General features: G+C 48.2%; 1 protein-coding gene across 1 annotated transcript in view; it reads left to right on the top strand.

The window, feature by feature from the left end:
- The first annotated feature begins 2,839 nt into the window (after positions 1–2,839).
- Positions 2,840–13,310, top strand: part of LOC147731108 (3-galactosyl-N-acetylglucosaminide 4-alpha-L-fucosyltransferase FUT3-like) — a 92,784-nt gene continuing 82,313 nt past the window's right edge. Inside the window, exon 1 of the mRNA XM_086958680.1 lies at positions 2,840–3,078. The gene's annotated coding sequence lies outside the window, so the exon portion shown is untranslated. The remainder of the gene's footprint in view (positions 3,079–13,310) is intronic.

Raw genomic sequence — 13,310 nt, 5'->3', positions numbered from 1 at the left:
GCTACATTTGCAATCGTTTTAAGTAATCATACAATAAAGTTATAGTACTACTAAAAAGAAAGAGATGGCAATGACTAGCATCTCTAAATCTCACCCACCCAGAATGGCACAGATTGCCATTTGTGGCTGTCTTTCATGGTGAGCAACAGCTTTAAATTTCACTCCCCAGCGTTGTACAGCATGAAATCCATACTACCCTGGGAATTATATGGTAATGTCAATTTATGTATAACGCTTTCGACCCACACAAATACTAATACCATAACACTCAGCAGTTGACAACTAAACGTAGTTCATACAGGCTACACTATAACTCCCTTATAGTGATTAATCCTCTTACACTAACAGAAGGGGAAACAACAGTTACAACGCAACTGTTACAACGGACTACTTTTACAACGCAACCACTACAACGCAGGATCCTTTACAACGCATGCCTTTACAACGCATGACATTACAAAGCAGATGCTATTACAACGCATGCCATTACAATGTAAGTATAGGTAAGTTTATCTTTTTTAAAACATTTATTTAATTTGGGTTCAGAGCTAGGTTTGGGTTATGGGGTACAGGGGTATTTTTAGGGTTCAGGGCTAGGTTTGGGTTATGGGGTACAGGGGTATTTTTAGGGTTCAGGGCTAGGTTTGGGTTATGGGGTACGGGGTATTTTTAGTTTTCAGGCCTAGGTTTGGGTTTTGGGGTACAGGGGTATTTTTAGGGTTCATGGCTAGGTTTGGGTTTTGGGGTACAGGGGTATTTTTAGGGTTGAGGGCTAGGTTTGGGTTATGGGGTACATGGGTATTTTGAGGGTTCAGGGCTAGGTTTGGGTTTTGGGGTACAGGGGTATTTTTAGGGTTCAGGGCTAGGTTTGGGTTATGGGGTATAGGGGTATTTTTAGGGTTCAGGGCTAGGTTTGGGTTATGGGGTACAGGGGTATTTTTAGGGTTCAGGGCTAGGTTTGGGTTTTGGGGGACAGCGGTAGCTTTAGGGATTAGGGATAGGTTTTGGGTACAGGGGTACAGGGGTATTTTAAGGGTTCAGTTAATTAAATATTTATTAATTACAATTTTAAAAAAAGATATACTTACCTATACATACGTTGTAATGGCATGCGTTGTAATAGCATCTGCTATGTAATGACATGCGTTGTAAAGGCATTCGTTGTAAAGGATCCTGCGTTGTAAAAATTGCGTTGTAATGGTATGCGATGTAAAAGTATGTGTTTTAACGTCATACATCCTAACAGAAGACATATCTACTATAGCCTCTTGTTCATTACCCCGTACTGTCAGGCCCGGACTGGTCGTTAATTGCACCGGGCAAACCCCCGGTGGGCTGCAAGGGTGGGGGCCGGTCTGGGGCCCCTGGGGGCCGATTTTGTTACAGGGCCGTTTTTGCAGCATAGCTGCAAAAACGGTCCTGTAACAAAATCGGCCAAAAACCGGCCCAGGCAAAGAGCGCGGCCCCCACCCCCTTTCCCCCAGGGGGAGGGGGGCCGGCCGAGCACTTTGCCAGGGCCGGTTTTGGTTCCCAGTCCGGCCCTGCGTACTGTACCAGTCCATAAAACAGTCATCACCAATTGGGCAGTCATGTAATAACTAAGAGCTCTGGCCCATGCTATTGACCGGACGGAGGACTCACATTTAGTCCACCACTGCAGGTCCCAACCCTCTACATAGTATAACCGCTATTTGACAGTCAGGTATAGGATGATAGTAAAAAACTCCATCCCAGCATCTCTCTCCACCCCTTCTCTCTCCAACCGTGCCTGCTCATTACCATGAACTTTAACCAAAATATCAGGTTGAACATGTCAGTGAGGTCATTAGTTAAGTAGGCAGTGATCATAAGAAATACAATAAAGGGACCTGCAGAACTGCTCAAAGCAGCCATCCTACTGAAAAACATTAACTGTGTCCCCTCTCTCACACCTCTTCATCCACCACACCACACTGCACAGTACTGTGTTCCATAACACGATAACCACACCTCACTGGTCATCACGCATGACATGGAAACTTAGCCACACCTCACTAGTCGGCACGCATGACATGGAAATTATTTCCACATAGGATGAAAAAGCAAAGCCAACACACTTTCAACCACACACACTACCTGGTGTAGAATGTTACTTCAGCGCCTCACATGAGGGTACTAAGCGCTATACGAATGCTGCAGTTCAATACAATTTCACTCCCCGTGGGAGGGACGGGCCAGCATTTCTCGGATTTCGCTCATGGACTTTAGCCCAAACTGTTTGTCAATGATCCCACTGTTGCTACATATTTCAACAGTAATGGCTGAGTATCGTTCACAGAGTGGCACAGCCTCTTATCTGCATTAATTTCTGACTCATTGGACATGGCCACCTGCCGCCACTCAATCTCATTCATAGGCTGCAGCATATGCTGGCAATGCTGATACTCGCTTCTCGAGTATGACCTGGGTTAGCAGGCCAGAGGGTCTCTCATGGCACTGACTGCCAGCACTGATCGTCACAGGTGGGGATTGAACATACTGACAGCCTCGCCTGTTGATTTTTAAGGATGGCACAGAGTGCGGCTCTGCGTGCAACATTTGCAGCGTAGCAGAATGGCAGCTCTGAATTTTACTCGTTTAGGATGGCACTTTTGGGCACCTCGTGTGTCACTCTTGAAAGGTGGCACAGACTGACAGCCCGAGTGTCTCTCAGAGGATACTGCACGCTGCGCAGCCCTGACGACACAGACGAATAGTCCCGAGTCTCTCTCAGGTGATGGTCGCAGACTGGCAGTCTTGGGTGCAACTCTTTGAGGATGGTATATGTGGGCATCCCTAGGTTTCATTCAGAGATTGGCACAGACTGGCAGCCCTGAGTGCCTCTCAGGGGATGGCACGTGCTGACAGCACTAAAGCCATCTGAAGCCTATACTTTAAAGATTCTCCCGGAGCCGGTAAGACGAGGAGGTGACCTTCCTGTGTGTGACGGTTGCCACCAGCAACGAAGATCCTTCCAAAAAGAGCAGGTGAGCGAGAGAGAGCTCCACTCGCCAGAGACGCTCCCCGTTGGTGTCTTCACAGCAGCACTGAAGGACACAGGTATGTTCCGGCTCAGCGGGATCTTCCACGTGGGAGCGGGGCAAAGGGTCATGAACAGCGCCATAAATACGCAGTTAGCGAAAATGTCCGGGTAAAGTCCATATTCGTCCCAAGCGACTTATCAAAGGGTGAAACGGAGAGCAATGCAACGAAGACAGTCCCCAGTAGCGCGCCCTGCTTGTTTGAGGAGTAAAAGACAGCTATCATTGGGGCCCGCACTCCCCTCTGCCCCGGTGCCTCTGTGCCACAGGTGGACACCTAGAGGCAGATTTACAAGCCCTTTGCGCCACTTTTGCGTCATTTTTAACATGGGAAAAATGATGCAAAAGTGGCGTAAGGGGCTTGTAAATTTGCCCCCTAGCAGGGGCGCAACTACGACAACACTTCAGTTGGGGGCTAAGACTCCACAGCCTGTGACCGCTCGGCTTGGGCACAGGTGGCGACCGTTACCAGTCTTTTTTGGCGCTCTCTTCCCCGATAACCTTCTCCATTAATTCATTACCACTCCAATAGTGCACCTCATCTCTCCGTGGCCTCTCTCTGACATATATTTCATATTTTTATAGTGCTACTCATGGTTCACTCACACTCAGTTCTGTGATCTGCATGGTACACGTTCTTTGCAGCAGGCACATTAACCATCCGCGCTAGAAGAGCCAAAACTGCTACTTGACAAAATTCTGAACTCTCACTAGTAAGAAAATTAATCACCAGAGTTATTTTTACATTTTTATCGTTGTCTGAAAACTACCTGAAGCGCAAGGAAGTTCATGTACTTTTAACACCTTGGCTGCAGCGCGAATTCCACCGCGGTGCTAGACATTCCATTCTTGGGCGTGGTTCGGATGGGACCCGGACGTTTTGCACACATGTCCACCGTGACTGATGACGGCTCGGGGCCGTCATGAGCACGGAAGGGGTTAAGACAAAAAATATTTTTAAACAAAGCTACCCGCCCCAAAGTCAATGCCAGGCGCAGCTGTACCTGTCACAATGCCCTAAAGTCAATCCTGCTCCCAGCAATGGAGCAGGGCAAGCAGCTAACCTCAAAGCCATTATATGTGGAAAAGGGTCCATGTAAGTTGTGTGGTGTGGTACCTCACACCAAATTCCAGCAAGCAAAACAATTTAACCAATTTGTTGCAGATGGTTTACGGGAGAGTAAACTTCTTACCTGAGAATTTTTTTTAAATTTGGGATCACATTTCTAAAACGCTGTAAACCCTTATAGGGCATTCATGAAATATTCCAGTACTTTCATGGTGCACCGGGGAAGCCTGGACTTTTCTACGAGTAGTTCTAATTTTTTTCAAATGTCTTAAGTTAGAAATTACATCCACTATACCAAGGTTATTATTTTCTCATGGGTGAGCCCCTTATGCCAAGGCGTAGATTCAATATGACAATGCCAGAAATTTACCATGGATAGTTCAGCCACAGTCATGGGCACCTCTAGAAATGTTATTCTGTATATAAGGGTCAGCACTTTGCCATTGACACTCCCTATTAAATGAGTACAAGAAATCTTATGATAAGAGTTACCATAAATATCATTCTAACATTTTGCTATGGATCCACTCCATATGCTAATAATTGCGTGCATCATGTCAGGGACTTCGGCCAGGTGTTGTGACATGTTTTCTGTGTCCCTGTCGCTGGGTATGACTGGGTTAGCGGCTTTCTCAGTTAGACAATTCAAGTCCCTACAACCAAAGATGATGTCTTGATTGAAGCTTGTCAGGGCCTGCAGTTTGCCATAGGTAACACCTCCCATCCATATGCTGTTAGTGCCCTTGTCCATAAGGCAAGAATAACCCCCAGTATGCCAGACCAGCAGCCCACTTGCACGCATAGCATACAAACACTCACACACACGTTCTCTCACACACACATTCTCACTATATTTCTTGCACTCTTTTGTACCTTTGAACTCTGTGTGTGACAGACACACCGCTTCTCACACTTCAATTAGTCAATGGGCTTTTATTGTGTTAGAAAAGCTTGGCCTGCTGCTTCTGCTATACCTTTCTTGCCTTTTAGTGAAGCTTAATAAAAACATATTCTCTATAGGCTATTGAAAAATGATAAGATATTGCCTTGTCAATGTTTGTTACACGTATTATGTGAAGGAAAGTGCACTTCCTTAAAATAAATGTACAGAGCTTATATTTAGATTCACATGTGAATCAAGCAGTTACAGTATTGGAAATGAACTATATCCACGTTCTAATATATGATATCACAGCATCCAACTGATCTTATGAAATGCTTGACTTCTTTGGCAACCATGGATTTCATCCAGTAGAGCTTCGCATTTTGGGGTTTTTAATACAAAAATTACAATGTAAAAAACTCTATGTGTCCTGCTATAAAGCATTGTGGTTAATGGAAAGCCAGGAATGGCTGGAGGTGTCACACGACCCTCAATCCAGCACCATACACCACCAATGCCTCAGCCCGTGTTTCCCTCCTTTTGTCATCCCACATTCTGTCCACTCTTCCATCTTGCACCAGCCCCGTTGTTGAAGTTGGAATTAAGTAGGCATCTAGAACCATGGAAAGAGCAGGTATTCTGTGGGTGCTTTTGTAGAAATATGTGTATGTTCCAAGAGTTGTTTAATTTTTATATGTGCAGAGTAAGAGGTGTGCTCATGTAAGTGATGGTGAATAGTATGAGTGAGTGCAGCGTGAGTGGCGCAAGAGCAGGGTTAAAAATATGAGTTGATGTGTCAGGTGAGCTGCATGAATGCAATGTGAGAGGAGGGCCCATGTCAGGGTAGGGGGAGAGGAGTGAATGCAGAGTGAGAGGTCTGGGTGCTGGATGACGTGAGCGGTGTAAATGCAGGGTGAGTGGTGTGCCTGTGTGTGGTGCAGGATGAGCAGCGAAAGTGAATGTTGAGTGCATGGTGAGAGGAGTTAGTGTAGAGTGAGTGGTGTGTCCCTATGAGTTCCGGCAGACTATTGTCCCTGTGTGCAGGCAGGATGAACAGAGTGCCTGTATACATGCAGGCTGAGAGGTTTGTCCCTGTGAGTGAAGGAGGAAGTGCAGGGTGAGTGGTGTGACTCCAGTGTGAGTGCTGTGCTTGTTTATGTAGTGTAAGTGCAGGGTGAGAGATGTGCTCATGTGAGTGAAGATGTGCGTGAAGGGTGAGCTGTGTGAGTGACAGGGGAGGCTATGTGAGCATGCAGTGAGCTATATGACAGTGTGAGAGTAGGGTGATAGGAGTGACTTCAGTGTGATTGATGTAACAAACGAGTTTGGGTGCAGGTGCGGGTGATAGTGCAGAGTGGAAGGAATGAATGCATGGTGAAGTGATGTGCTTGTTTGAGTGAAATTGCAAAGTGAGCAGTGAGAGTGACAGGTGAGGGAAGTGTCACCTGAGTGCTAGTAAGTAGTGTGCGCTGGTGAGTGCAGGATGAAAATCTTCAGTGCAGGGCGATAGGCATGGATGCATTGTGGTCGCTGCGACTGCAGGGTGAGCAGTGTGCTCATGTGACCTCAGGGTAAGTGGAGGTAGAACAGTGTGAGTGTAGGGTAAAGGCATGGGTGCAGTGTGATCACTGTGAATGGAGGGTGAGCGGTGAAAGTGACAACTGGGTGGCATGTCATTTGCCTACAGGGTGAGCAGTGTGCTCATGTGAGTGCAGGGTAGGAGAAGGGCGATTGGTTTGTGTGCATGGTGAGCAATGTGAGTGCAGTGTGATCGCTGTGAGTGCAGGGTGAGTTGCCTGAAGGCAGGATGTATACTGATTAGTTTTCTACACCACCAGTGTTATTATGTTTGTCACCCACGCACTCATCACCAGCAGACTGGACTATGAAAACGCACTCTACGCCGGCATCAACAAACCCCTACTCCACAAACTCTAGACAATACCGAACAACGCCGCCAGACACGCCATCAGCATCCCCCGGCACAAACACATCAGCCAACACCTACGAAGACTCCACTGGCTTCCCGTGGAGAAAAGAGTCACCTTCAAAATCATTACACATGCCTACAAATGCCTACACAACAACGGACCAACGTACCTCAACAACAGAATCAACTTCCACATACCCAAAAGAAACCTCCGATCTTCCATCCTCACCCTGGCTGAAACCCAGCACATCCACAGAGCCAGAGCAGGCGGAAGATCCTTCTCTCACATTGCAGCCAAGACCTGGAATGGAACAAGCTACAGGCAGACATCGACACGCCCCCTCCCTGAACACCTTCAGGAAGACACTCAAGACCTGGCTCTTCGGCTAAACAGTTCAGCTGACCCCCCGGACCCCTCTCAGCGCCTTGAGAGACTCACAGGTGAGTAGTGCGCTTACCATTCCCCTGATTGATTGATTGATGTCCCAGCCACTACACAAGTAAGCAAAATCACATAAAGCTGGTATTTTTAGCACTTACCTATGGATACTTCAAACATCAAATACAAAGCACTTTTAAATGTGTTATAGAGCTACATTACTGATGTATGACTAATAATTGCAAATTAAGTTTAATCAAACAAAAGGAAACAAAGACAGAAAAGTCATGTTGCAAATGAATACATGCTGTTTTATTTACTGCCCTATTTACTTTCATAATACAGCTCCTGAACAAAATTCGACCGCGATAGCTCTGTTGCCTGAGGCCTAGACCTGTAAATTCTGCAGTGTCCTGTGGACAGCTGTGCAGGCTCAGACCAGGTCTTATAAGTTCTACAGCACCTGGCGGAATACCCTGCTGCCCAAGAGCTGGGGGTATAAGTACGCCATTGGAACGTCACTTTTTAGGTCTCGCTGAGCCAGCGCATACGCTGCTCTGCGAGACATTTAGTTAGTGGCTTTTCAAAGTGCTACAACAATCTTTTCCTGGCCTTAGGCTTGCGTTCACGAGCGCGTGCACGCACGCAGCTGCCATGTGGCTTTCATGGCTCGTTAAGCCTTGCTCTCCCTAGTGCCTCGCTCTGCCCCTCCCCCACCACAGAGCATGTCCCTGCCATCACTTTCGCTTTCATGGCCGAAGGGAGGCCCATCATTGGGCGGTACACCGCTGGCAGCTACATCCGCTCTGACAAACGTTCCCTTCGACTTCCGATTGGAGCCTGGATTGTGAATGTGAGTTATGCACAAATTTCATGCACACCCGACGGTTTTCCCTGCTAAAATTATATCAGATGAATTTGTACAGGGGAAAAATCACAGTCTCCTATTTTACTGAAAGGTCTATCAGTTAGTGCTTGTCTGCTTATTAGTCTGTTTAATAGAGATTATTCGTGTGTGGCTTGAGCCATTCAAACAAATGCCTTGCTTCCACTGTCAGCTTAATTTCTCCTTCTGCTTTCATGTATGGACTATCATCTTTTCACTGCTCTTTCTGCTCTCTCTTTTCTAAATTGCCTACGTATACTGTATTTGCATGTTTTGACGGGCAGAAGCATTTATTGTATTTATTTATGAGGATCGTTTCGTATATCAAAGTGAAACTGGATGTAAAATGGCATGTGTGCATTATTAGGAAGTTTAAGGCCCTAACCTGTGAAATTGTTTAGAAAGACTCCTTTAACGCGACAACCGCTCGGCTGCCGCGTACAGTCTATTTCCATAGACACTTCAGACCGATAAAAGCCACACCGACGCCTCAATCGCTTTAATGCTATGCGGGCACACTTTAAAACAGTACATGCGTTTCCACTTACCAGAGCCGGAAGCAGTCTGTCTATCAGTCTCCTGTTGTTTTTTCCATCCCTCTTTCGGCTTACTGTCCCGTTCTTCTTTCAGCAGCCCCTTCCATCGGTTTACAGCCCCAGTCATTCAGCACGGCCCGTATGTCGCACTTCACACAGTAACCAAGTGCTACCCTCCCCTACGCGCGCTGCCTCCACCGCGTGCTTTGCCGCTCGCCACTCAGCACCACACTGGCGTATGTTGTCAATAACCATTTATTTGTTGCTGCAATAGAAGCAGCCATTACATCTGACCTCCCTGTTTCATCAATTATGGATAGCTTATTGGATGTGAACATCTGCAAAAGCTTGCCACTGAACTCACCTCCTGGCTGGGTTTAGATAAAGTATTAAACTGTTGTTTATTGTCAGGCCAGAACCTCAACTGGGAAGCAGGGGAATTCGAGTACTAACAAACCCCTATCAGCAGGCACCTAAAATTGTTTAGTATTGCCATCATTTCCCAAAAGGTCTTGCCATTTATTATTTACACTTATTTCTAGTTGTTATAACATACTTGATAAAAGCTCTTGGAAGGCACTGCATTTCCAGTCATAAGCAAATGTAATGAAAACAAGCATTGGCATAGCCAATAGGTCTCACCTTTGGTAACTTATAAGTGTTTAACTATGCAACAGTTAATGTTGGTGCACCAAGGACATTCTGCTGCATAACTAAATACTTATCAAGTCCCAAAAGCGAGACCTATTGGCTATGCCAATGCTTGTTTTTCGATGTCACTGAGGCGGAATTCCCCACACCATATTTACAAATCAGCTTTGAGCCACTTTGCATGGCTTAACGCCGGTTTGTAAATATGGTACTCTTTCATGCAGGTATCTGTGTGAAAGGGCGTGCAAGTTGTGTTGCTGTGGGCACAACAAGGATAAACACTTATATTTCTCCTCATTTTCGCTTTTTGTATGTGTGATGCAATCTGCAGCGGATGTACGTTGTTCCAACGCATGTTGTAACAACGCATGCCTTTACCACGCAAGTCTTACAACGCAAGTCGTTACAACGACTTGCGTTGTAGGGCGTGGATTTAGGAATCTTATAATTTTATATTCCAACACCAGTCCCCGTAACAGTAGGGAAGGTGTTGGAATATAAAATTGCAAGATTCCTTATCCCACAGCGCCATCCAGCGCAAGTCGTAGTAACGACTTGCGTTGTAATAGCTGCGGGGTAAAGGCACTGCGGTGCAAAAACCGCGTCGTAAACGGTGTTCCCCATCTGCAGCACATAAAAAAAGAACAAAACTACATTAATGGGGATTTGCTTACTTCTATGTGTCCAGCACACATAGAAGTAGCAAATCGCCATTATTGATGGTTTATGGGAAGTAAGGGCCTTCGTGCACATAAACATTCATCACTGCTTTGCAGGTTCCCCTGCACTATGGCGCAAGGGTGTATGTGTTGGTGCTAGGCAGCAATTTTTAGCGCAAAGCAAAACAAAGGGGTGCACCATATTCTTGTAAATACGGCGCATCCCTGAGTTTTCTAAATGATGCAGCGCGGCACTGCAAAATCTGCTGCAACCCCGCGCCATTTCCTTGTACATATGCCCCCCTGGACTTGCAAATTGTGTGCAGGAGAGAAAGCCCTGTGTTGCAAAAGTCTGCATGTTCAATGTCAACTAAATTATACTGCTGCAGTCAAAACATGCACCAGTAAGATTTGTACAAACTGACTCATAGCTGTGCCATCTGAAGCCAAAGCCTGTCTCTCTAGAGCAGGGGCATTCATAGTACGGCCCGTGGGCCGCCAGCAGCCCGGCAAGCCTTCATTGGCAGCTCGTGGACCTTTCAGACATTGTACCTGTCTTTATTTTTTATTTTTGAAGTGTCAGCAAACACCGCCGCAGCAGCACGGACTCTGAGAGACTCTGCTCTATGGGGTCAGGCGATTCCAGCGAGTGGAGATGCAGGGGAGCTAAGAGGTGAAATCCAACAAAGCCTCATTAAAGACCTGTTAAGTACTGGAGTGCGGCTGTGTGTGTGCCCAGGAAGATGTATCAGCCCAGGCTGCCACAGGGGTGGGGGCGGGGGGGAGGTGACAGAGGGTGACAGTAAGAGGGAGATTGAGGGACAGAGACAGGGGGAGGGAAAGAGATAGAGGGAGGAAGAGAGAGGGAGGGAGACAGAGGGAGGGAGACAGAGAGAGGGAGACAGACAGAGGGAGAGAGAGAGCGAGGGAGGGAGACAGAGGGAGACAGACAGAGGGAGACAGAGAGGGAGACAGAGGGCGACAGACAGAGGGAGGGAGACAGAGGGAGGAAGACAGGGAGGGGGACAGAGGGAGGGAGAAAGAGACAGAGGGAGACAGAGAGAGAGAGGGAGGGGGAAACACAGAGGGAGACAAAGAGAGGGAGGCAGACAGAGGGAGAGACAGTGGGAGAGACAGAGGAAGAGAGACAGCGGGAGGGAGACAGAGGGAGGGAGACAGAGGGCGACATACATAGGGAGGGAGACAGAGGGAGGGAGACAGGGAGGGGGACAGAGGGAGGGAGACAGACAGAGGGAGACAGAGAGAGAGGGGGAGGGAGACACAGAGGGAGACAGAGAGAGGGAGAGACAGAGGGAGGGAGACAGAGGAAGGGAGACGGAGGGAGACAGAGGGAGGCAGACAGACGGAGGGAGAGAGAGGGAGACCAAGAGAGAGAGAGAGACCGAGAGAGAGGGAGACCGAGAGGGAGGGAGACCGAAGGAGGGAGACCGAAGGAGGGAGGCAGAGTGAGGGAGACAGAGGGAGGGAGACAGGGAGGGAGACATGGAGGGAGACAGGGAGGAGGACAGAGGGAGCGAGACCGAGGGAGGGAGACCTAGGGAGGGAGATGGAGGGAGGGAGACAGAGACATCGGAAGGGAGACAGAGGGAGGGAGACGGAGAGAGAAGGAGACAGAGGGGGAGGGAAACAGACGGAGGGAGACAGAGGGAGGGAGACACAGAGGGAGACAGACAGGGAGACAGACAGAGGGAGGGAGACAGAGGGAGGGAGACAGAGAGGGAGGCAGAGAGGGAGACAGAGGCCGACAGACAGAGGGAGGGAGACAGAGGGAGGGCGACAAAGAGAGAGGGAGAGGGAGGGAGACCGAGAGGAAGGGAGACCGAGAAGGAGGGAGACAGAGGGAGGGAGACAGGGAGGGCCATAGGGAGGGGGAGGGATAAAGACAGAAAGAGACAGAGGGAGACAGACAGAGGGAGGAGGGCGACAGAGGGAGGAAGACAAAGGAAGCAAGACAGATAGAGGGAGACAGAGGGAGGTAGATACACAGAGGGAGACAGACAGAGACAGAGAGCAACAGACAGAGGGAGGGAGACAGAGGGAGGGAGACAGAGAGAGAAGGAGACAGAGGGAGGAAGACAGAGGGACAAAGACAGAGGGAGACAGAGAGCAACAGACAGAAGGAGGGAGACAGAAGGAGGGAGACAGAGGGCGACAGACAGAGGGAGAGTGACAGACAGAGGGAGACAGACAGAGGGAGGAAGACAGAAGGAGACAGAGGGAGACAGACAGTGGGAGGATGGCGACAGAGGGAGGTAGACAGACAGAGGGAGACAGACAGAGGGAGGGAGACAGAGGGCGAGAGAGGGAGGGAGACAGAGGGAGGGAGACAGAGAGAGGGAGACAGACAGAGTGAGTGAGACAGAGGGAAACAGAAGGAGACACAGAGAGAGAGGGAGTGAGAGAGATAGGGAGAGGGAGGGAGACAGAGAGAGAGACAGAGAGAGGGAGGGAGAGAGAGAGCGAAAGAGAGAAAGATGTGTGTATGCCGGGGCTGGAGGCTCAGTGAACGAGGGCGTCCACTGCAGGAGCCTGTGTTCAACCTCATGGTCGCAGGTTTTTTTTTCTTCCCTAGCTCTGCCCCCTCCCCCATTGATCCCGCCCCCACCGGTGCGACCCTCTGCCACAAACCACACTGTAAATTTGCCCCCGAGAGAAAGTTTGTGAGTACCCATGCTCGAGAGGGACAGCTCTATTTTTTAGGTTTTGCTGCACTGCACTTGCACTGAGCTTGCAAAGTCATTTGTATTTAAAAAAAATCCTAAAAGGGGCTTACAGCCCACCCTTACTTTCAATTAGTTAGTATGCTTGTCACTCTGTTTTTCATCTTTTCTGTTGGTTGCAGCATACTATTTCCTTTTGGTTTTGTCTTCCTTTGTTATCAGTGGAGTCTGGGCCAACTACTCCCTTTAAACTTTCCCTCCACCTTTTACGGCACCAGATTTTTTTGTACTCAAGTGTGTTTGGCGACTGCATGTTGTTTGTGTAGCTCACCTGATCCCATGCCTAACAGCACTGCCGCTTGTCCCCTCCTACCCGGACCTCATATCCAGGGTAGCAGCTTGACCTACCGTGCCGTGAGCTCCTCCCACAGATTCTTATCATCTTGGATACTTGTTTAATTTTAAACTTGCACTCGTATAGACTGCATTTGCCTGCAGTCTCTCTTGTTTGTATTTACATGCCGCTTGGATGCAGCTCATAGGTTCCTGTACTCTCAGCAGGCTGTTTTAAACCTAC

The sequence above is a fragment of the Lissotriton vulgaris genome, chromosome 2_1 (genome assembly GCF_964263255.1).
Source record: "Lissotriton vulgaris chromosome 2_1, aLisVul1.2, whole genome shotgun sequence".
Classification (NCBI taxonomy): Eukaryota; Metazoa; Chordata; class Amphibia; order Caudata; family Salamandridae; genus Lissotriton; species Lissotriton vulgaris.
Note: the sequence above shows the minus strand (reverse complement) of the source record. Positions and strands in the feature narration are given on the sequence as shown.